Source organism: Lontra canadensis, unplaced genomic scaffold (genome assembly GCF_010015895.1).
Source record: "Lontra canadensis isolate GAN:19392208 unplaced genomic scaffold, GSC_riverotter_1.0 scaffold58, whole genome shotgun sequence".
Taxonomy (NCBI): domain Eukaryota; kingdom Metazoa; phylum Chordata; class Mammalia; order Carnivora; family Mustelidae; genus Lontra; species Lontra canadensis.
The window spans coordinates 9,028,261-9,051,790 of NW_022631052.1; the positions used below are offsets into that span (position 1 = coordinate 9,028,261).

The following is a 23,530-nucleotide window of genomic DNA, read 5'->3' on the forward strand; positions in this document are numbered from 1 at the left end:
GGAAATGCAAGCCGAGCTTGCTGGCTAGAAAGCCCCCGAGGGCTGGCACCCCGAAAAACGACCCCCCACCTCAATCCCTGCCCCCATTGCCCACGGTCCCCACGGGCCACCCCTCTTCCTCTTCCTTCATCCACCCCACCCCTTTACCTACGTGGCCGACCCAAATTCAAAGCGCTTTGTATATGTAATTTTTTTTTTTTCTGCTGCATGTCTTGTTTTTTTTGGGGGGGATGGCAGGGAGCGATCCTCTCCAGACCCCCATATGAGACCTGCCATATGGAGACGGCATCTGGGGGCTCAGGAAGAATTTAGCGCAGCTCCATACCTGTACGGACTGCATAACTTTTAAACTCCCGGACTCAAAAGATAATGGACCCACACAAACGCAGGTACAGGAAATACATCCAGACCAGAGCTTTTTCAGAGCCGAGCTGACCGGAAGACGTTGCCTTTCATTCATTCATCCTGCCCGCGTCTGTGGAGTCCTTCACTAGGCGACGAGCCCTGGAACAGAAGTTGGACAGTTTTTAAAGGTCCCTGCGCTCGCCAAGAGAAGGAAATAGATGCTCAGGAGTGAAACACCGAGAGATCCGATCTGGCGCCTCCTAACGCAGCTGGCAAGCAGGCGAAGGGTAAGCCCTTATTGGCCGTTTATAGGAGAAAAGTCGGTGGAAAGGTGCAAGGCGCTCTGGGGTGAGGCGCCGGGACCTTTGGGTGCCCATTGATGAGTTCTTAGGAATTCTTGGCAGAGGGAATGATTCTCTCTTGCTTTCCCTCAGTATACCTGGTTGGCCGTGACCATCCCCAAAAGTGGAATCCTAAAAGCGGCTGTCCTGTAATTAATTCCATTATGAACAACAGTCAGGTCAGCTCTGATTATGAGAAAAGCTGGCCCTAAACATTCCTCCAAGTCCAACTAGGCCTGCTCTTTGGGATAACGATCAGGAGATGAGGACAGGGCACAGCTCCATTAAAAGAACATAGATGCTTATAGCAGTCTTGGCCAAAAAAAAACTTAACATGTTTTTATTTCTGCCATTAAGCCTCATAGTCATTTTGCAGATAGAGAAACTGAGGCTCAGAGACACGATCGGTCTCGGTGGTTCCTCTGCGCCAAGCCAATATCCTCCCTAGTGGACACACCATTCAGATGTGTGGAGAGGATGTGGCTTCCCCATCAGAGATCGGATGTGAACCATCACCTCTGTATTGGTCACCCTAAAAGACAGCTTCCCCCTCACACACCTTAAAGTTTCCTTTCCCGCCCCGTCTTTCTATATTCTTTACCACCCACCCCTAAAAACTGGTTTTTTTTAAGTTTGTTTTAATCCCAGTCCTCTAGATGGCAAATACCAAAACTTATTTCAGCTTAGTGGGAATGAGGAGGTTTTGCCCTCAGCCTCTGTCAAGAACCAGGGACCGTCTCACTAGTTTCTCTCACAGAAGACCCCTTGAAGAATAAGAGTCTTGTTATAGGACTCATGTTACAAATGAGGAAACCGAGTCTCAGAAAGGCAAAGCCGTTCAAGGCCACAAGCTTGTAAGTGACTTTCATCACAGCCTTTATGGATACTGACCACCTTCCTTGTTCCCACATAATGAAATGAACATGTTCAAAGGAGGGTCTCTGCAGCCGGCGGGTCAGGGAAAGGAAGTTAAGTGCCATAAGGCAAAACCAAAACAGAATGCTTGATCCCAATTCTCCTTTACTCCCAGAGACACTTCTCTCCCCATGTGGCCTCAGGGTGTCCCCAAACGCTGGTGTCAGGAAAAGATCCGATGGCAAGCACCTCAGTGCCAAAAGTTAAGTCCATATATCACCCCAATGGGGAGTTCCTGGCCTGTCAGAGTGGGAAGGGTTTGAATAGTCACCTAATTTAATCCCTTCTCTTTACAAACCCTGAGGAAACTACAGACCAGAGAGAAGAATGGACCAACCCGGGTGTGTGTTCCCTCGGACTCCCCCAGAATGCCTACCCTACCTTCTGGTCCTAAGTGGTCACTCAGTAAATGTTGGGCTCTTGATGGATCACCTTCCCCAGCGATATTTGCATTTTCCCTTTATCAGTAATTGGCAGATGAAAGGCTTTGTCCCCCTGTTGAAAGAATTCCAGGCATTTGCTCCAAGTGGGGGAGGAGGTTATTTTGGGCCAAAGGGGGATGGGCCAAGACCCTTGAGCTCCTAGTGCTGGCTAATTGTCCCAGAGGCGTGGGCAGTAGGTGAGAAAGGGGAGGGGAAATGAAGGTGCTTCCTCAAGAGAGGTATTATTTCTTGCAGGGGGAAAAAAAAAAAAGACCAGGCCAGTTGTATTTGAAACTTAGTAATAATGACTTCCCGGACCCTCCTTCTCATTTTTACAAAAGACCCAGTCAAACCCTGGCTGTGTTGGCCCCATTCATTCATTTCTTCATTCATCAAAGGTTGATTGAGCAGCTCTGTGCTTTAACACACAGGGGATATGGAAGAACCAGTTTTGATTGTAGACATACTCCAGCCTGGACAGGGACTGGACAGACGGCTCCCAGGGGAGTTAGGAATCCCCAAGATTTTAAAAACTGTTAGAAACTGAAGCTGTTCTCACCCTCATACATAATTACAAGAGCTGCGGATTTCTGAGTGCCTACCATGTCTTTGAAGCAAAGTCACTCACATTTGTTACTGTCCTGAATCTTTCCCAAAGCCCTATTGAGGGAGGGTCTATAATTCCCCACTGCTATGGCTGAGGCTCGAAGAGAGGTCAAGGTACTTGCCTAAATTTTACAGCCGTAAAATAAGAGACAGGATCTGCACCCAGGGTTTGCAGGAATCCAGAGCTCACATGCTTTACCACTCACTATGCCCCCCTTCGGGGCTGTCCCTTAGGACATGGTCATGGAAACATTCTATGTCTGTGCTGTCCAATGCAGCAGCCTCTAGCCGCATGTGGCTATTGAAATGTGGGTAGTGAGATTAAGGAAATGAAGGTTAAATTTTATTTAATTTTAATTAAAATTTAAATAGTTGTACATAGCTGGTGTCTGTTATCGGGCAGTGTAACCTTACGGTGTTTTCCAGAATTTGTCTTAACTCACCTACCAGACTAGATACATCTCAGAGTCTGATTTGGCACTGTGTCTCTATAATCAACCTTCTGGAAATATTTGTGGAATGAACGAAGGGACCCTGAGAAAATGAAGTATTGGAATGACGGGTGGGGGGAGGGGACAGGGATGACTGCAAAGGTTTCCTCGAAGGGACCATGTGAATGTTCACAGTGCTGTTCCTTAAACCACTCACTCTGAGGGTCTGCCAAGAGCTTAGCATGGTGGGCATGTGGGGATACTGGTTAGATACAAGATTGTCCCACCTGCCCGGATCTGACTAATAGACTTTTCAAGGACAGATAAGCGGTGTTGGGACAGGAAGCCTTAGAAATGGGTAACCACTTCCTGATATATACCCTGCTGATAGACACAAAAACAAAGATGCAATCCATTGTAGCCCTGTTTGCAACAGAAAGAGACTGAAAAGGATCCCAAAGTTGGGGAACTGATTAAATAATTCTTGGACCATTTGTCCATTGAAATGTTACCAAATCATCAAGAAGAATAAGGTAGTTCTGTATATACTGATGAGGATGACTTAATGGTATCCTTACATTAACACAGAACAGGGGTACCTGGGTGGCTCAATCGGTTAAGCATCTACCTTCCTTTCCAGTCACGATCTCAAGGTCCTGGGATCCAGCCTGTGTCAGGCTGCCTGTCCAGCAGGGAGTGTGATTCTCCCTCTGCGCCTCCCCCTGCTCATGCTTGCTCTCTCTCTCTTTCCCAAATAAATAAAATCTTAAAAAAATAATAATAATAACACAAAACAGAACAAGGTGCGGAATACTTATAGTGAATTGTGCTGACCACTTACATCAACCAAAGGGGACACATTTATACCTACATTTATTCTTTTGGATGTACAGGCTTTCTTTGGAAAGAAATAGAACCAAAAAATGGGGGAGGGGGGAGAGACTGGGAAAACAGAAGCGAACATATTCTTTGGTACAATGTGACATTTTTAACACACGTATGCATTAGAGTTGCCTGACTTGGGACCTTATAGACTTAATTTCATTTTCTAAGGTGTAGTACCTTTTGAATTTTATACTATGTACCTGTATTATCCTGCTCAAACAGGAATTTGATTTTATTCATTCTTTTTAAGACTATAAGTCTCAAAATCAAGTAAATCTAAACCACTAAATATTGTGTGGGTATATATACACAAGAGTAAGGCGCAAGTAAAAGCAAAAGAATGATTAACACAAAGTGCAGAAAAGACTCCACTCTAGAACAGGGAATGTGAACAGAGAAGGGGTGGGTGATTTTCTGTCTCTTAATCTAGATGGTGGGCACCTGAATGTAATTCTTCAAAATGAACTTTAGAATTTTACAAATTCTATTGTACTTCTGAAATATTCCACGACTTAAAAATTGTTTTAAAATTTCTTCCAGTCTTGGGGCTCCTGCCTGGCTCTGTCAGTAGAGCACGTGACTCTTATCTCCTGGTTATTAGTTCGAGCCCCACTTTCGGTGTAGAGATGACTTAAAATAAAAATCTTAAAAAAAAAAAATGCTTTAAGTCTCTCTCCTGTATCTCTGCCCAACCACCCAGTTTCACTACTTCACAGTCCCACACCTTGGAAAACTTGTTAGCAATGTCCCTTGGGGATCCTATCAGAAATAGTTTTAGCATTTATACACATCTGTATATTTTCTATTATGACGATGTCACACAAATATACCCACTGTCCTTTCCTTCATCACTTAATACGATCTTGGAGATTTTCCCATATACTATCTGTAGAACTGAATCATTCTAAAATATTAGGTAAGGGTGAGGTAAATCTGAATGTCATGATTCAGAAAAAGTTCAAGATTGGCTAAGAAAAAAAGTCAGAATAATGTACATGTTGTGATCCCATTTAAGTCAAAAAAAAAAAAAAAAGAAGAAGAAGAAGGAAGAAGCATTTCAGTGGACCAGCAAACCATTATGTTTGATCACTTCTGAGGAGAGAGAAAATTTTGAGGGGGTTATACACAGACCATCTCATGCATTACTTGCCCTTTTAAATTTATCAGGTATTTCAAGCATAAAGAAAGGCATCGAAATTAAATATACGAAATATACCAAGGACTTGTCTATTCACCTCCTAGCTTTGCCAAATCCTAGATTTTTGCCATATTTTGTATTATGTTTGCAATTTAAAAAATATTTTGGGGACCCACAGACCATACTTTTTCTATTAGAGTGATTGGCGTTCCTAGAGACCTCTTTTTTTTTTTTTTTTTAATGTTTTAATTTTTTCACCAGTGCTGTGTAAAGTCAGAGCAGCTTACATATAGCCTGAGTGTCTGGCTTTGGGCATTTTGGGAAGACTTCGGGTCTAAAGTTCTGCATCTTCCCGTGCTAGGACCGGAAGGAAACTTGAAAATAACAGGTGAGTTAATTAAGGGGTTAACTCCAGGAGGAGAGTCATAAAAGTTCAAAGATACTCCGAAAACTTGCATCTTTCGATTGATGGACAAATGTATTAACCAATGGAAATCAAAACCCAGGCATTACTTCATCATGCTAAATTATCATTGGCTGCCAGTCCCCGAGGGCCGGACCGCAGGGCTGGCGGTTAACCCTTTCAGGGATGATTTTTGCCCTCGACATTAATTTTATTTTGAAAGATGAAGTAGGAACAGATGAAAAGCCTAGAAAGGTCCTCAGACCTTCAAGCGTCGCCTTTGGATCTCACCCCAGCAGGTAGAGTTGCCCACCCACAAAAGAACACCCCGGGGACAAATTTCCTGGAGAGAAAGTTTTGAACTTTTAAAATGGGGAATCAGCTGACCTTTCTTGGCGAGAAGAGAGGGGAGGGGAGAAGTTTGATTCACTTTTTGTCCTGTCAGAACAGAGACCAGTGTTGGAGACGATTCCATTAATCTTGCAGAGCGATCAGTCACTGAGAGGATTGAATTGCATTTCCTGCCCCAAAGATGTAGAGACCGATGACCTTTGCAGCAGCCCTCAGACCCCCAGTTCACAGCTGGAGAGAGGATGTGTCAGCATTTACTTTAGGGTCTCACCCTGCCCTTTGTTCAAAATTCAAACTCTGTGTTCAGGCTGCTGCCGGCCTGGCCTTTTTGTCGTTGATGCTGCCGATTTTTTTTTTTTTTTTTTAAACCTCCCACGTCTTGCAACTTCTGAGAAACTCTCTATTTGGCAAAAGATAGTATCTGGAAGTACCCCCAGAGGGGGAATCAAAATAGACAGGAGGAAATTTTAAGAGAGGCCATTGGGCCTCTTAGCTTTCTTTACTGCCCCTTCCTGGGCTCCGCTGCGGGTTGAACGGGATGGAGGCATCGGGTCTACCTGAGTTAACAAGAATGCCTCCTGTGACCAAGGCTCGATTACAAAAAAAGCTTTTATGCATTACCTCGGGTAAAAAGAAACTGCTGGAACAAAAGCATCTCCATAAAAGGACATTCTAAATTTCCAGATCTGGTGAGCTAGACGACCTTGGACAAGGTGCCCAAACCGAGCCTCAGTAATCCCATCTATAAAATGGGGGTCATGTCTACCATCTAAGAGTTCTATGAGGATTCAATGAACCAGTGTTCTACAACTGGGCGGTTGGTAAATGCTGTCTCTTTGTTAAAATGAAGTCAACCTTGTGGACTTCATATCCCTAACTAGTTCTGGATCTGGATGGGGGGGAAATGTTTTCCTCCAAGGGGAAGGCTTCCTAAGGATGGAATATCCCTGCTTTTCTCTCCAACATCGGTTCTCTCCCCAACAAGCCTTCAAAGTCTGACTGCTCTCAACTCTTGAGTTCTTGGAATAAACCTGCTTTCTCTCCCCCTACCTTTGCATATGGTGATCCTTCCACTGGGAGCAGTCAATCCTGCCTGCCCTCCTCTCCATAGTTCTCACCTTCTTGGAATCAGCTTTGATGTCTTTTTCCTGATCTGCTCATAATGCTTATCATATTATCTTATTGCTGCCTACGCTCTAGGCTGACTGGGAGTCCTGGGAGTGTAGGGACCCTGTCTGCCTCGTGGATGTATCTCCTACCTAGCACGGTGCCAGCACCCAGTGTTTTTTTTTTTTTTTTTTTCTGGGTTTTTTTTTTCTGTTTTTTTTTTTTCTTTGTGTGTGTGTGTGGGGGGTTGCACCCCATTTAAAAGTACATGTCTAAGGATACCTGTCTGGCTCAGTCAGTAGAGCCTGTGACTCTTGATCTCTGGGTGGTAAGTTCAAGCCCTACACTGGGTGTGGAGCCTACTTAAAAAAAAAAAAAAAAAAAAAAAAGGAAAGAAAAGAAAAGAGGGGCACCTGGGTGGCTCATTGGGTTAAAGTCTCTGCCTTCAGCTCAGGTCATGATCCCAGGGTCCTGGGATTGAGCCCCACATCAGGCTCTCTGCTCAGCAGGGAGCCTGCTTCCTCCTCCCTCTCAATCTCTCTCTCTCTCTCTCTCTCTCTGCCTGCCTCTCTGCCTACTTGTGATCTCTGTCAAATAAATAAAATCTTTAAAAAAAAGAAAAGAAAAGAAAAGTGCCTTTCTAATGAAAGTCCTGAGTCCCTACTATGCCTCCCTTAGTCCCCAAATTCCTCACCCTTCCAGAGATCTAGGAGTAACAGTACTGAGATCTTTCTTTTTTCCTAGCTAGCCATTATAACATCCTTTGCAGATGGAATCTGTGGCTTTTGCCCTCCTTGAAATGACCTTCATTAATTGACCATTTGCTTACTGAGTAGCACTCAGATACACACAGAGCGCTCCCTTTGTAGGAAAGCCTCCTCTTCACCCCATAGCATCTTTTCAGGGCAGAGAGCAGGCCTTTCTCCCTGGCGAGGCTAGGATGGACAGTTGGCTCTTAACCCCAGCCCAAGGAGAGAAATCTGAAACCAACCCTTGCAACTGAGAGCAGGTGAGTTTGCCCAGTTTACCCTAGCGCAAAACTCTCATTCAGAATACTTCTCACAATTATAATAAAATACGAAAGTGTTAGCAGCCCATTGTCTGGGTCTCTCTTTAAAAGGAAAAGTCCCGGGGCGCCTGGGTGGCTCAGTGGGTTAAAGCCTCTGCCTTTGGCTCAGGTCATGATCCCAGGGTCCTGGGATCGAGCCCCGCATCGGGCTCTCTGCTCAGCAGGGAGCCTGCTTCTCCCTCTCTCTCTCTGCCTGCCTCTCTGCCTACTTGTGATCTGTCAAATAAATAAATAAAATCTTGAAAAAAAAAAAAAAAAGGAAAAGTCCCTGCGGCGTCTGACTAGCTCAGTCCGTAGAGCACAGGACTCTTAATCTCAGGGTTGAGAGTTCAAGCCCCACTTTGGGTTTAGAGATTTTTTTTTTTCAAGATTTTATTTATTTATTTGACAGAGATCACAGGTAGGTAGAGAGAGAGGAAGGGAAGCAGGCTCCCTGCTGAGCAGAGAGCCCATTGCGGGGCTCAATCCCAGGACCCCGGGATCACAAACCAAACTGAAGGCCGAGGCTTTAACCCACTGAACCACCCAGGCACCCCTAGAGATTTTTTTTTTTTAATTTTTTTAAGAAAAAAAAGGAAAAGTCCCTGAGGTGATTGACCTTGGTCTTATTTACTGCTTATCCTCAGCCCCTACGGCCTGGCTCATAAAATACTCAATCTCTCAAATGAATGAATGAATTTGTCCAAGGAATGAATTCCTCAAACTCCCAAATAAGTGTATTTTCAGCTTGATTAAATCTTAGAGTGTACCTCTTTGAAAAAGTTGCAAAGATTCTAAGAGGCCCTCTTAAAGTGCAACAATGTGAAATTGTTCCTCGGGGAGGTGGTAATCGACCTTTCTAGCTCCAAAGCCCAGGTTCTCCCCTACTCTTTTCCAGACTGCATCCCGGATCCACGAGATCTGCTGGGCAGAAACCGAGGGAGCCAGCTGTCATCGCCCGCAGCTGAGGCCTGAGAAGGCGCACCCTGCGTGCTCGCCGCGTACCCCCTTGTCTGGGAGGCCGCTATCTGCACGTGAGCTGGGCTTCCCCAGGGCGAGGCGACATATCATGGTCACTTGCCACTTGCTATCCCAGCTTAAGGGCCTGGAGTCCCGACACCCGGAGCGGAAGGGGGTGGGGCACAGAGCGGGCTGTGGGGGCGGGGCAGGGGCTGGTAGGCACCCCCAGAATAACCTCCTGTGCCTTAGACTTATGCTCCCTAACTCGGGAATCCATTCGTCAGCCTGCACCTTGACATCAACCTCTGCATCCGCGTCTCCCCCCGCGAATTGTGCTTAATGTCTGCCCTGGGCATCGCAAGGACCGGTCAGCATAATTTTAGGAGTCCTCACTCGCCTGGGTCAACTTACCCGCCTGCCCAAAAAGTTGGATGCTCCTATAGGGTTGGAAAGTTGGATGCTCCTTCCAGAGTCCCGACTTCTCAGCCTGGGAGCTTGTGTGCTGTGGGTAAGTGACTTCACCAAGTGAATCTCATTATCATTTCTACGGTGGGAAAATAATAGATGTTTGGGAGAATGAAATGAGACCACAGAAACCCCAGTCATTACGCGCCGTAGTTCCCTTTTCTGCTTTCGTTTTCTCTGTAGCACTGGTCACCATCTATCACATTTTATTTGTTGTTTTCTCCTCCCACTAGGATGACAACGCCACAAAGTAGCAATTTTAATCTCTTTTGTCCACCTCTGTAACCCCACACATGTCAATTAGAGCTTGGCCCACGAGATTCTTAGTAAATATTTGTTGAATAAATGAATGGATTATATAAAGTGACTGGTGCTCAGTAAGTACCCCATCATAGGGTAGCTATTGCTAATTTATTATTGTGATTAAGTACTCTGTCTCGGGGGTCCAACTGAAAGCAGTATAATTGGGGAGGGAGAAATTTAGCATCATGGTAGGATGTTGGCATTCTGGCTGGGAAATCCTGTCGGCTCCATTTACTAGCTGTGTGATCTGGAAGAAGTGACTTCACTTTTCTAAGGCTGTTTCCTCACCTGTAAAATGGAGGTAATCACAGTGCCTCCCTGGTAGGATGCGAAGGTAGGATAACATGGTAACGGTAAAGCATTTAGTAGAATGCCTGCCGCATAATAAATGCTCAATAAACAATGATCAGCATTCCTCATTATAGTAGTACTCACACTAGAGGTGACATCTAAGTCAATTAAACCATTGCTAAGCACTCACATATGTCCGGGTCTAGCAGGCTCGATAAATGTTTATTGACCTCCCTCTGTGAGCTCCTCAAGGAAGAGATTGTGTTTACATTGTCCTGATTTTGGCCTGCAGTAGATAGACTGAGACATGCTCAAAAAAATCACATTCTGGACTCAAATATGAGTAAAAACGTAGAACAGCTACTAGATTCATAATGCCCGTGGCCTACTAGGTGCCAGGCACAGTGTTGGGTGCTGGAGATATGGCAACAAGCTTAAAACAAACATGGTGGCTACCCCTTTCAGGCTGGTGAAACTTAGCAGAGTTGACTGACTTTGTGTTGATCATTGCACAGACAGATGGAACATTGCAACTGCAAAGTGTATCACAAAAGAGAGGGACACAAGGCTCTGGGGTATATAATGTGGGCCTGGAGAAGATGGGGTTGACCTGGGCTGGGCTTGAGGAGGGAAGAGCTGAGCGCTGCGGAAAGAAGAGGTCTTAGCTAGGCTGAGAGTAGAGGAAGTGTTCTCAGCAGAAAAAATAGCAGATGCGAAGGTCTCGTGATGGGGGAGCATATGAGCTAAAGGAACTGAAAGAAGGCCTAGTGACCCCAGTACAGTGAGCTGAGGGCAGGGGCCCGGGGAGAAATCAACTGGGAAAGTAAGTCAGCACTTTGGAAATTAAGTGGGCCATGTATATAGTAAAGCAGAAGGAGTGTGCAACCTAGAATCCAACAGTTCCAGTTCTAGGAACATTCTAGAAAATTAGCCACGAGGGCCCCCAGGAGGCATGAGCGAGGATGTCAGCCCGCGCTGCATTATATGCAGTCTCAAAAAAATGGGATTTACATGACTTGTTCCCCCCCACACACACTCTTATTTCCCTCTGTTTCCCCAGCATTCAGCATTGGGGCTTGTCCCTCTAGGGGTCAAAACATTGTTGAAGAAATAAACAAAGGTGAGATTACGATAGGGTAGTTCATCCCAGCCCCGGCGCCCCTGACATCTCTGGTGGGCGGTCCATCCATCGGGAAGATCGATTCAGAACTTCCAATGAGGGGCGCCTGGGTGGCTCAGTGGGTTGAGCCTCTGCCTTTGGCTCAGGTCGTGATCTCAGGGTCCTGGGATCGAGCCCTGCATCGGGCTCCCTGCTCAGTGGGGAGCCTGCTTCCCCCTCTCTCTCCACCCGCCTCTGCCTACTTATGATCTCTGTCTGTCAAATAAATAAGAAAGAAAGAAAGAGAAAGAAAGAAAGAAAGAAAGAAAGGGAGAAACAACCCAACTGTTCGTCAACAGGAGAGTGGTAAAAGTTGCAGAATATGTTTTCCTCAGGTTCCTCAGGAAAGTCTGAATGAAAAGTTAACGTAGTACTGGGATGCTTGGTTAAGTGTCTGCCTTGGCTCAGGTCATGATCCCAGGGTCCTGGGATCGAGCCCCACATCGGGCTCCCGGCTTGGCAGGAAGCCTGCTTCTCCCTCTCCCTCTGCTGCTATGCGGGCTCTCTCTTGGTCTCACGCAAATAAGTAAAAATAAAACTTAAAAAATTTTTTTTAAATAGGGCAACCTGTTGGGACCCTTCTCACTCTTGATAGCCTTTTCTGTATCTTCACTTAATAAACTTCTGTTGCTTTACTCACTCTGTGTTGTCTGAGAGATTCATTCTTCGACTCTGTGAGACAAGAACCTAGCTGTCCCGCTTCATCTCGGTGCAGAAACCTGGGATTACGTCCAGCGAAGGATAAGTAAAAGTGGGCTCTTTTCTTTCCCGGGAGACGTCTCTCCCTTAGATGACCTCTTCTCCGAAACAGCAAAACTGGGCAACTGCTGGCCAATTAAAGGTGAATAGTGTGGCCACCAGGCTTAAGTCTCAGGTGACAGGCTTCTGGCCAAAGTTTGGCTAATCCCCCTTCCTCAAAAGAAGGGAATGTTGGCCTAAACCTACCCAGTTCTGCTTTCTGTGCATTGGCTTTTCTTCAATGGCTTTCTCCCACCTCAGGGACTTTGCCTGTAGTAGGGCTCTTCCAGTCTCTAGTGGTTAGTATTTAAATTCCCTGGTTAGCTTTCTATAAAAGACCAACCCTAAAGGCCCTCACTGGCAACTCTGTCCGGGACCCCTCTCACCTTTGAGAGATTCTTCTGTATCTTCACTTAATAAACTTATATCGTTTTACTCACACACGCAAAAATAATAATAATAAAAATTTATAAATAAAAAATAAAGAAATATGGAACTTCACAAGCATGTCATCTTTTTTTTTTAAGAATTTATTTATTTGGGGCGTCTGGGTGGTTCAGTGGGTTAAAGCCTCTGCCTTCGGCTCAGGTCATGATCCCAGGGTCCTGGTATCAAGCCCCAGATTGGGCTCTGCTCAGCGAGGAACCTGCTTCCTCCTGTCTCTCTGCCTGCCTCTCTGCCTACTTGTGATCTCTGTCTGTCAAATAAATAAATAAAATCTTAAAAAAAAAGATTTTATTTATTTATTTGACAGACAGAGATCACAAGTAGGCAGAGAGGCAGGCGGGGGGTGGGAGGGAGGCAGGCTCCCCACCGAGCAGAGAGCCCAACGCGGGGCTCGATCCCAGGACCCCGAGACCATGACCGGAGCTGAAAGCAGAGGCTCAACCCACTGAGCCACCCAGGCGCTCCATAAATAAAATCTTTTTTAAAAAGAGTATTTATCTGAGAGAGAGAGATCTTGAGAGGGGAGAGAGTCAGAGGGAGAAGCAGACTCCCCACCAAGCAGGGAGCCTGATGTGGGATCCAATCCTGCGACTCCAGGACCATGACCTGAGCTGAAGGCAGTCGCTCAACCAACTGAGCCACTTAGGCTCCCAAGCATGTCATCTTTGCGCAGGGACCATTCTAATCTTCTCTGAATTGTCTCAATTTTAGTATATGTACTGCTGAAATGAGCAGGTTTTTTATCATTGCAGCAAATCCATATAGCATAGGATTGGTCACTTAAATCATTTTTATTTTTTTTTTAAGATTTTATTTATTTATTTGAAAGAGAGAGATCACAAGCAGGCAGAGAGGCAGGCAGAGAGAGAGGAGGAAGCAGGCTCCCTGCTGAGCAGAGAGAGCCCGATGCGGGGCTTGATCCCAGGACCCTGAGATCATGACCTGAGCTGAAATCAAGAGCTGAATGGATGCTTAACCAACTGAGTCACCCAGATGCCCTAAAGATTTTTTTTTAAAGATTTTATTTATTTATTTGATAGATTGAGAAAGCACAGTAGGCAGAGTGGGAGGGAGAGGGAGAAACAGGCTCCCCGCTGAGCAGGGAGTGCATCAAGGGGCTTGGTCCCAGGACCCTGGGATCATGACCCCAAAGGAAGGCAGATGCTTAACCAGCTAAAGGTTTTATTTTTAAGTAATCTCTACACCGAGTACGGGGCTCGAACCCACAACCCTGAGATCAAGAGTCTCATGCTCTACCGACCAAGCCAGCCAGATACCCCCATTTAGATAATTTTTATGGGTACAGTTCAGTGGCATTAGGCGCATTCACATTCACTTCATTCTGCAACCATCACCATCATCCAACTCTAGAACCTTTCCCTCATCCGTCTCAGTTAGCCTTGGCTCCTATAACAAAATACATATGCAGAGTGGCTTAAGCATCAGGTATTTTTTTTTAAGATTTTATTAATTTATTTGACACAGAGAGACAGCGACAGAGGGAACACAGCAGAGGGAGTGGGAGAGGGAAAAGCAGGCTCCCCACGGAGCAGGGAGCCCGATGTGGGGCTTGATCCCAGGACCCCAGGATCATGATCTGAGCTGAAGGCAGATGCCCAACGACTGAGCCACCTAGGCGCCCCAGCATCAGGCATTTATTACACTTCCAGAGGCTGGGAAGTTCAAGGTCAAGGTGCTGGCAGATGTGGTGTCAGGGAGGGCCCTCTTCCTCATAGATGGTCATCTCCTCTCTGTAACCTCATACGAGGAATAGGAGCTATCTAGGGACTGTTTTATAAGGGCACTGATCCCATCAAGAGGGTCCCACTCTCCTGGCCTCTAATGGGTTTTTGTTTTCTTTAATTTGAGAGAGAGAGCATGAGAGAGAGGATGGGGGCGGGGGCAGAAGGAAAAGGAGACTCCCTGCTGAGCTGGGAGCCCAATGTGGGGCTTGATCTCAGGCCCCTGGCATCATGACCTGAGCCAAAGGCAGATGCTTAACTGACTGAGCCACCCAGGTGCCCCTCCTGACATCTAATGTAAACCAAATCACTTCCCAAACGTTTCTACCTGCAAACACCATTACCCTGGGAGTTAGGGCTTCAGCATAATGAGTTTTGGGAAGACACATCCAGCCTATAACAATCACAGACAGAAATCCCGCACATAACCAGCAAACAACTCCCCCAAATTCCTCCTCCAGTTGGCCCCTGGCATCCACTATCCTATTTTCTGTCTCCATGTATATGCTCTGGGGATTTCAAATAAGTGAAATAAGACTATATTTGTTCCTTTGTGCCTGGCCTCTCTCACTTCGAATAATGTCTTCAGTGTTCTTTCATAGTATAGTGTGGGTCAGAATTGCCTTCCTTTTTAAGGCTCAGTAATAATCCATAGTATGTATAGAGCACATTTTGTTTTTCTATTCATCTGTTGATTGGGGTTGTTTCTACCTTTCGGCTATTGTGAATAAAGCTTCTATAAAAGTGGTGAAGTTTTGTTTCTTACATCGCTCATGATAACATATAATCATTTTTAAACCATATATATGTTTATTTCCTATTTTTAAATCTTAGAACTGCATAATATTTTTTTTAAAGATTTTATTTATTTGACAGAGATTACAAGTAGGCAGAGAGGCAGGCAGGGGTACAGAGGGGGGAGGAGAGGAAGCAGGCTCCCTGCTGAGCAGGAAGCCCGATGCGATGCGGGGCTCAATCCCAGGACCCTGGGATCATGACCTGAGCCGAAGGCAGAGGCTTAATCCACTGAGCCACCCAGGCGCCCCTATTTATTACTTTTCATGACAGTAACCAAAAATAATTTAAAGACTCAGCTTTACTATGACAAACACTGTATTTGCCATATCTTACCAAGATAATTAGTACATTATTAAAGTTATATTTGTAATTGTTCTAAACAAACTGCTCATTAAATATAAGACTCCAATAGGGGTACTGGGTGGCTCAGTTAGTTGAGCAAGATTTGACTCTTGGTTTCTGCTTGGGTCATGATCTTGGGGTCATGAGATTGAGCCCCACATTGGGGGTAAAGATTTCTTTTTTTAAAAAGGGGGGGTTCAGGGTTGTCAGTTCGATCCCTCCATCTGGGATGCAGTCTGCTTAAAAACTAAAATTATAAAGGGGCACCTGGGTGGCTCAATTGGTTAAGCATCAGACTGTTGACTTCCGCTTGGGTCACCATCTCAGAGTTGTGGAATCAAGCCCCGCATCGGGCTCACGCTGGGTGTAGAACCTGCTTGAGATTCTTTCTCTCTCCCTCTCTCTCTGCCTCTCTCCCTTCCCTCTCTCCCTCTCCAAAATAAATAAAATTATTAAAATTATAATTTTATGTTGTGTGTATTTTAAAACAAAAAAAGAAGGGAAGGAAGGAGGGAAGGAAAGCATCTGATCAGGCAAAGCCTCCTGACTGGTGAGCTATGGCGTCTTTAACAATTTCTACACATTGCCTGAATTTTTTTTTTTTTTTGCCTGAATTTTTATAAGAATTGATTCCATAGAGGACGCCTGGCTCAGTCGGTTAAGCGTCTGCCTTCGGCTCCAGTCATGATCCTGGGGTCCTGTGATCGAGTCCCACATCCTGCTCCTTGCTCAGTGGGGAGCCTGCTTCTGCCTCTGTGTGCTGTTCTCCCTGCTTGTGCTCGCTCTCTTGTTCTCTCTCTCTGACAAATAAATAAATAAAATCTTAAAAAAGAAAGAAAGAAAGACTAGATTCCATAGAAGTCGAGTCAAAGAGCTATACCAAGGGAGGAGGACTAAATCCTTCATTTAAAGCTGGAACAGTCAGGCCAAATGGATGGTGGACAGCCTGTGAGAGGCTCCGGGCTCCGGGCCAGCAGCCCAAGGATTGGGATCCAGCTGTTGCCCTCTTGCCTGGCATCTGAATGAAGGAGCAACTGCCGGTAGGGGAAACCTCGGTGATCAGATAACAGGCGCTGACTGAGTGCGCGCTGCCAGCCAGGTTCTTCCCAGGTGCCCAGGGGATGGAGAGGCAGGTGAGTGAGGGCGAGTCTACCTGACCTTCAAAGAGCTGGTTCCCAGGTAAGAAGATAAGACTCTGAGAAAGGTACCTGCCAGTACAAGGTGATAAGGGGCCCCTCCGCGCTCTGAACACACCCACATTATTGCCTTATCTTTGTGTGTTAGAGTTATTTATTTACAGGCCATTTTAGCGGGAAGACTAGGGGCTCCATGAGGACATTCATTGATTCCGTCATTTATTGAACGACTGTGTACCCACGCACTGATTTGAGGCAACTGGTATACAATAGATGTTTGATGACTGTACATTGCCTAGCATTCAGTAGACACTCAGTAAATGCTTTTTTTTTTAAACTGATTCTCATCTACTTTTTTTTTTTTTAAGATTTTATTTATTTATTTATTTGACAGAGAGAGAAATCACAAGTAGGCAGAGAGGCAGGCAGAGAGGGGGAAGCAGGCTCCCCACTGAGCAGAGAGCCCAATGCGGGGCTCAATCCCAGGATCCCGAGATCATGACCCAAGCCGAAGGTAGAGGCCTAACCCATTGAGCCACCCAGGCGTACCTCAGTAGATGCTTTTTGACTTGAATAAATAATGTGTGAATAAATAATTTTGCACCAGGCTTGGCACACAGCAGGTGTTCAATAAATGTTGAATCGCATAAAGGAAGGACTAGCACAGGGCCTGTTACACAGGAAGTACGCATTAAACGTTGCAACAGACACCCCCTCCCCCAGCCTGTCTGATCTACCTCCACTCTGAACCTGAATCCTGGGCACTGAAACCCAGAGACCAAATTGGATGTCCTACCCATCATCCATCCATCCATCCATTCAACAAGCATTTATCAAGGATCTACAGTTTAACAGTCACTGGGATGTATCAGTGCACAAGGAAAGGTAGTATTTTCCTCTCATTTGGTCACTTTTTTTTTTCTTTAAGATTTGATCTTTTTTTTGACAGAGACACAGCGAGAGAGAGGAAACAAAAGCAGGGGGAGTGGGAGAGGGAGAAGCAGCCCAATGCAGGGCTCGATCCCAGGACTCTGGGATCATGACTTGAGCTGAAGGCAGATGCTTTGCAACTGAGCCACCCAGTCGCCCCTCATTTGTTCCCTTTCTGATGGGGGAGAAAGACAGTAAATAAGTGAATAAGTAAGTGTTTTTAAAAATAAATAAATAATAATTTTTTAAAAAGGTAATAATACGTAAACCTGGGTGACATTAAGGGAACCCAAGTGACATGAAGGACTGCAGGGAGGAGTGGGTGAGACAGATTAGTCAGGCAAAGAACTCTCTGAGAAGGTGACCCTGCAGCTGATGTGGGAAAGGGACAACGCAGCCAACCCCATGAAGTTCTGGGGGAAGAGCATTTAGGCAGAGGGCACGGCATGTGCAAGAAGCACTGTGGCAAGAGTGGAGTTGGCCTGTGGAGAGAACAGTGAGAAGCAAGTAGGCCAAGGGGCAGGCGGAAGGGGCTACATCAGACAAGGCATTCCCAGGAAGGGTGAGGAGCTTGGGTTTTACTCTTAACTCAGATGCAAGGCCATTGGAAGGCTTTAAGCAGTATGGTAGCCTGAATAACGGACTTCCAACAACCTCCACATCCTAATGCCTGGAATTCGTGACTATGTTACTGCATATGGCAGAAGGGGCTTTGCAGATGTGATCATGTCTGGGGTCTGGAGATGGGGAGATTATCCCAGATGATCCAGATGGACCCAGTATAAACAAAGGAGTCCTGATCAGAGGCGGACAGAAGGGTCAGAGAACAAAGGAGATGTGGCGACAGAAGAGACTGGACAAATGTACTTTGAAGGAGGAGGAAGGGGCCCAAAACCAAGGAATCCAGGCAGCCACTAGACTCTGGAAAAGGCAGGGAGATGTGTTTCCCCTCGCAGAGCTTCCAGAAGGAACCAGCCCTGCCAGCACCGTCATCTTGGCCCCCTTTGGGCTTCTGATCTCCAGAACTGTGAGAGAATAAATCTGTATGTCTTTAAGCCACGAAAATTGTGGTAATTTGCTGCAGCAGCCGTAGGAAACTCATCTGCCAAACAAGGGCCAGGATCAGATTGGTTTTAGGAGGGATTTTTCTGGTTGCCGTTACGGAATGGCTTTGGGAGGATCAAGAGACACCAGGCAGAGTTGGTCACTGCGGACTTCTGAGCCCATGAAGGTGGGGGCCCAGGAAAGATGAAAGGGATGCCCTGGACAGGAGAGCTCAGGTTTTAAGATGTGAAGGGCTATGGTCCCCTGGGTTTTCTGATGGATTAGATGTGATGGGGGAAGGGCACAGTGAAGGAAAGCAAGGACTTACCACCCCCCAACTTCCCCACTCTCCCCGGGGCCTCACAGAACCACATTGCCCTTGACAGGCTGTTCCTGGGATGCTGGGCATTTTTACATGATTAGGCTGGAACACTTCTATGGGAAATAAATGCCTTCAGTCTAAAAGGCTTTTACAAGCCAGGGCAGGGGATTAAAGGCGGTCCGGCTGAGGAGAAATCCCAGGGTCAGGAGACAGCCGAGCATGGAGACTTTTAATCTAAACCTCAAACATTTTTATTTTTCATTCCCTGAACCCCGGGTGTCACTTTAAATACATGTTTGGCAACATCGGCTGTTCTATTTTTCTTTTTAATTATATAAAGAGCGTTCCTGGAGATGGCTCAGCCCCGGGCTGGGGGAGGCCAGGAAGGTTTGGCAGCTGTTTTGGAGGCAGAGACATCAGCTAAAAGTCAAGAGGGTTTGAAATCCTCTTGAAGGAGTGCGGGGACCAAACTCCCAACTCCCCTGGGCTAGGTGTGGTCAGCCCTGACTCAGGGTTTCTAAAAGGAGACGGACAGAGTCACCAGCTTAGAATGGAGAGGGGACAGATGGGCACGTGTCCGAGATAAAAATATCCCCAGCACCAGGACTGTTCCCGTACCTTGAATTTATTCCCAGGCCTCTGTCGTCTTTCCTTCTTCCATCCTCCGAGCAGAAAACGGCCAGCCTGTTTGTCCTTCCCATTTACAGGGTATTCCCTACCCTGTTGAGCCCGGGACGGGGCTCAACTGTTAACATGTGTTTTAGGGTTCTAAGCACTCAACTAGCCTGTGCAGAGACATTGCCATTATCCGCACTTTGTAGATGGGGAATCAGGCTCACGGAGATGAAACTTAAGGCACGCTCCTGGGGCTGAGCCTGGGCCTGTCTGCCCTCAACTTCATTCCTTTCCCTTCTGTTTTGCCAACACAGTGAGCTGCCCGATCAACCGGCTTCCTGCACAGGCTGGCCAGCGGGAGGCAGTGAGAGGAGCTTCGTGGGTGGGAGGAAGGGAGAAGCCAGGGTATTTCTCCCTCTTTGTCCGCGTCGGGTGACATCTTCAACAGCGGCTGCATTTCACGCGTCTCCTCTCCTGCTGACTATGAAGCCATTCCTTGGATAACAGATTCCCCTACTCCGGTGTCTATTTCTCCCAGCTGGATTCTCACTGATGTTCCGCCTTTCATCAATACTCACAGATTAGCCGATTCATTCATTAGGTTTGCAATGAGACAGGCCCCTCTCATCGTGAACAGCACATCCAGTTTATGGAGCACCATGCTCACTGCCAGGCAGACGGTCTTTCGTGCAACGATCCCTTCTGCCAAGTCCCACTGCCATTCCCATTTGACAGACGGGACTTAGAGAGGTTGGGTTCCTTCTGCAAAGTGGCACAGTCACACACTGGAGAAGCTGGGATTCAGATCCGGGTGTCTCCAGCTCTAACCTCTGTTGACATCTTGAACACACTTGCCTCCCCCTGACAAACCCATCAGAACCCAGCAACCTCGGCTGACTCGAGAGCCCACCTCAGGGTACTTACGTTAGGTTCTAGGGCTGCTGTCACCAAGGCTGCATCCCGGGTGACGGAGAACAACAGAGGCATGTTGTCTCCCAGTTCTGAGGGCCAGAAATCAGAAATCGAGGTGTCAGAAGCGCATGTTCCCTCTGAAGGCCCTAGGGAAGGTTGTGTTCCAGGCCTCTCTCCTGGCTTCTGGGAACCTCAGGCATTCCTTGGCTGACAGATGGCCATCTTCTCCCTGTATCTCTCCATATCACCTTCCTCCCTTCTGTGTGTGTCTTAATTACCCATTTTATTTCCCAGTCATATTGGATTAGGACCTCATTTTAACTTCATTACCTCTGTAAAGACCCTATCTCCAAGTAAACTCCCATTCTGTGGTGCTGGAAGTTAGAACTGCAACACATCTACTATCTACCTACCTATCTATCTATCTATCTACCTTCCTTCCTTTCTTTCTTTCTTTTTTTTTTTTTTTTTTGGCAACATATCTTTTTGCAGGGTCATAATTCAACTCATAACTGTCCTCCCTGATCTCAGGTGTTCTGTCTCTAGAGTGAGGCCTGGTTGGTCCTGCCTTACTAACAGAGGATGTTAGATCATCCAAGATGTTTAATCTTGCTGACAACCAGCCCATTTAAGAGATGCAATGTATCTCAAATCATGTATGCATTTACAAAATTTATCCTGTTTCACTCCAAAATATATTGAGAGATATAAATCACTTCATGTAGCCATACCAGTTTTGATAAAGGAGAACCAAGTTGAAAGACTTAATGTACTTGACTTCAAAACATATTTTATTGGGACATCTGCATAGCTTAATCAGGTAAGCGTCTCACTCTTTTTTCTTTTTCTTTCTTTCTTTTTTTTTTTTTTTAAGATTTATTTATTTGAGAGAGAGAGAAGTTCATCCACATGAAGTGGGGAAGGGAAGAGAGAGGTGGAGAAGCAGACTCCCCATTGAGCAGGGAGTCCAATATGGGACTGGATCCCAGGATCCTGAGATCATGAACTGAGCAGAAACCAAGAGTCAGATGCTTAACTGACTCAGCCACCCAGGCGCCCTAGCATCCCACTCTTGATCTCAGCTCAAGGCTGGGAGTCCAAAAAAGAAAGACTTTTTTCTTTTCTTTTAATTTCTTTCTTTCTTTGTTTGTTTATTTGTAAGTAGGCTCCATGCCCAGTGTGAAGTCTAATGCAAGGCTGAAACTTAAACCCTGAGATCAAGACCTGAGTGGAGAACAAGAGTGGGACGCTTGGGGTGCCTGGGTGTCTCTTTTGGTTAAGTGGCCGCCTTTGGCTCAGGTCATAATTTTGGGGTTCTGGAATCGAGCCCTGCATCGGACTCTCTGCTCAGTGGGGAGTCTGTTTCTCCCTTTCCCTCTATGATCTCTCTTGCTCTCTCTCTCTCTCAAATAAATAAAATCTTAAAAAAAAAAGTGGGATGCTTACCTGACTGAGCCACCGAGACTTACTTTAAAGCTAGAATAATCAAGACAGGACGTACTGGCGTAAGAATAGACAAAGAGAGCAATGGGATAGAAGTGGAGGGCCAGAAACAGACCTTCACGGGTAGCCATTTGGTTTTTGACAACACTGTCCATGAATTTCTTTTAAATGACTCTGTTTGAGAGACACATGGGCTCACATGCACCCGTGCACATTGGGGGAGGGACAAGCAAACTCCACACTCAGCACAGAGCCCAATGCAGGGCTCTATCTCGTGACCCTGAGATCATGATCTGAGCCGAAATCAAGAGTCGGACCCTCAACCCACTGAGCCACCCCGGCACCCTTCTGTCCATGCATTTTATTTTATTTTTTAAAATATTTTATTTATTTATTTGACAGAGAGAGAGGTCACAAGTAGGCAGAGAGAGAGGGGGACGCAGGCTCCCCGCCGAGCAGAGGGCCCGATGCGGGGCTCGATCCCAGGACCCTGAGATCATAACCTGAGCCAATGGCAGAGGATTAACCCGCTGAGCCACCCAGGCGCCCCTCTCCATGCATTTTAATAGGAAAACCTCAATTCTCTCAAAAATCAGTTTGAGGTGAATCACATGCCTAAACATAAACAAAATCTCTACATCTTTTTCAAAACCTATGTCTTGAAGTTTTTTGTTTTTAAGATTTGTTTACCTATGTCTTAAAGTTTTAAAACATAGGTGAGTATCTTCATGACCTTGGAGTTGGCAATGATTTCTTAGCTGGGACATAAAAAGCACTACCCATAAAAGGCATAGGCACAAACGCACGGACCCAGCAGTAGCTCCTGACCAGGGAGAAGAATGAGCCCCACAAGCCCGGGAACTGGGGACCAGGGAGGCAGAGCAGGGACTCCCCAGTACAGTCTCAGGGCTCCAGGACCAGAGAATTATTTGGAGATCAACACCGGAGTCCACAAACCCTAATTCTGAATTGTGCAACCTGTCTCCTGATAGTTACTTAACTTTGTTTTCAGCTTCCTTCACCTACTTCTTCGATTCCGAAAGCCTTCTGGATCATTCGCTAAAGCTGCTTTCCAGATATCTTGTAGAGCTGGCAGCAGGGCTGGGCAGCAGAGGGACTTCACACATTCTGTGTGGCACACAGTGGGCGTCACAGCGAGGCCCTGTTCCTGCTCCAGCTCTATACAAGGGAAACTTTTGAACTGTTAAAAATAACCAGTACAGAAATGCATGGCTTCTGGAAGCAGTAAGCTTCCCATTATCAGAGGTGTACAAACACTGTTCTGTACAGGCATGAGCTCAAGAAATGGGGTCTGTTTTTATTATTATTAATTTAGGGTGGGTTTTTTTTTTTTAAGTTCTTTTTTTTTAGTTATCTCTATATCCAATGTGGGGCCGAGACTCATGATCTCTAGATCAAGAGACACATCCACTTCTTCTTCTTTTTTTTTTTTAAGATTTTATTTATTTGACAGAGAGACAGTGAGAGAGAGAGAGAGAGAGAGGGAACACAAGCGGGGGGAGTGGGAGAGGAAGAAGCAGCCTCCCCAATGAGCAGGGAGCCTGATGTGGGACTCGATCCCAGGACCCAGGGATCATGACCTGAGCCCAAGGCAGATGCTTATCCCATTGAGCCAGCCAGGCACCCCTAATTTAAGGGTTTTAAGCCTTAGAGCCTTTAGAAGGGAAGGCACAGATGAGAGAAGGAAGTGAACAGAAGCTAGTAACTATGATGGGCTCCAATAAAGTATACTCTTTTTAAACTGAAATAAGAGGGGCCTGGCTGCCTCAGTTGGTAGAGCCCGTGACTCTGAATCTCAGGGTTGTGAGTTCAGGCCCCACATTGGATATGGAGCCTACTTAGTAAATAAATAAATAAACTAAAATGAAAG

At 46.1% G+C, this 23,530-nt stretch overlaps 1 long non-coding RNA gene and 1 other non-coding gene across 2 annotated transcripts; one reads left to right on the forward strand and one right to left on the reverse strand.

The window, feature by feature from the left end:
• Positions 1–5,452: 5,452 nt before the first annotated feature.
• LOC116878649 lies at positions 5,453–9,279 on the forward strand. The gene is made up of 4 exons (XR_004384861.1): positions 5,453–5,471; positions 6,522–6,658; positions 8,891–9,026; positions 9,237–9,279. It is a non-coding gene; the product is annotated as an uncharacterized LOC116878649 (long non-coding RNA).
• Positions 9,280–12,982: 3,703 nt separating this feature from the next.
• LOC116878731 lies at positions 12,983–13,090 on the reverse strand. Its single transcript, XR_004384878.1, has one exon. It is a non-coding gene; the product is annotated as a U6 spliceosomal RNA (small nuclear RNA).
• Positions 13,091–23,530: the final 10,440 nt, after the last annotated feature.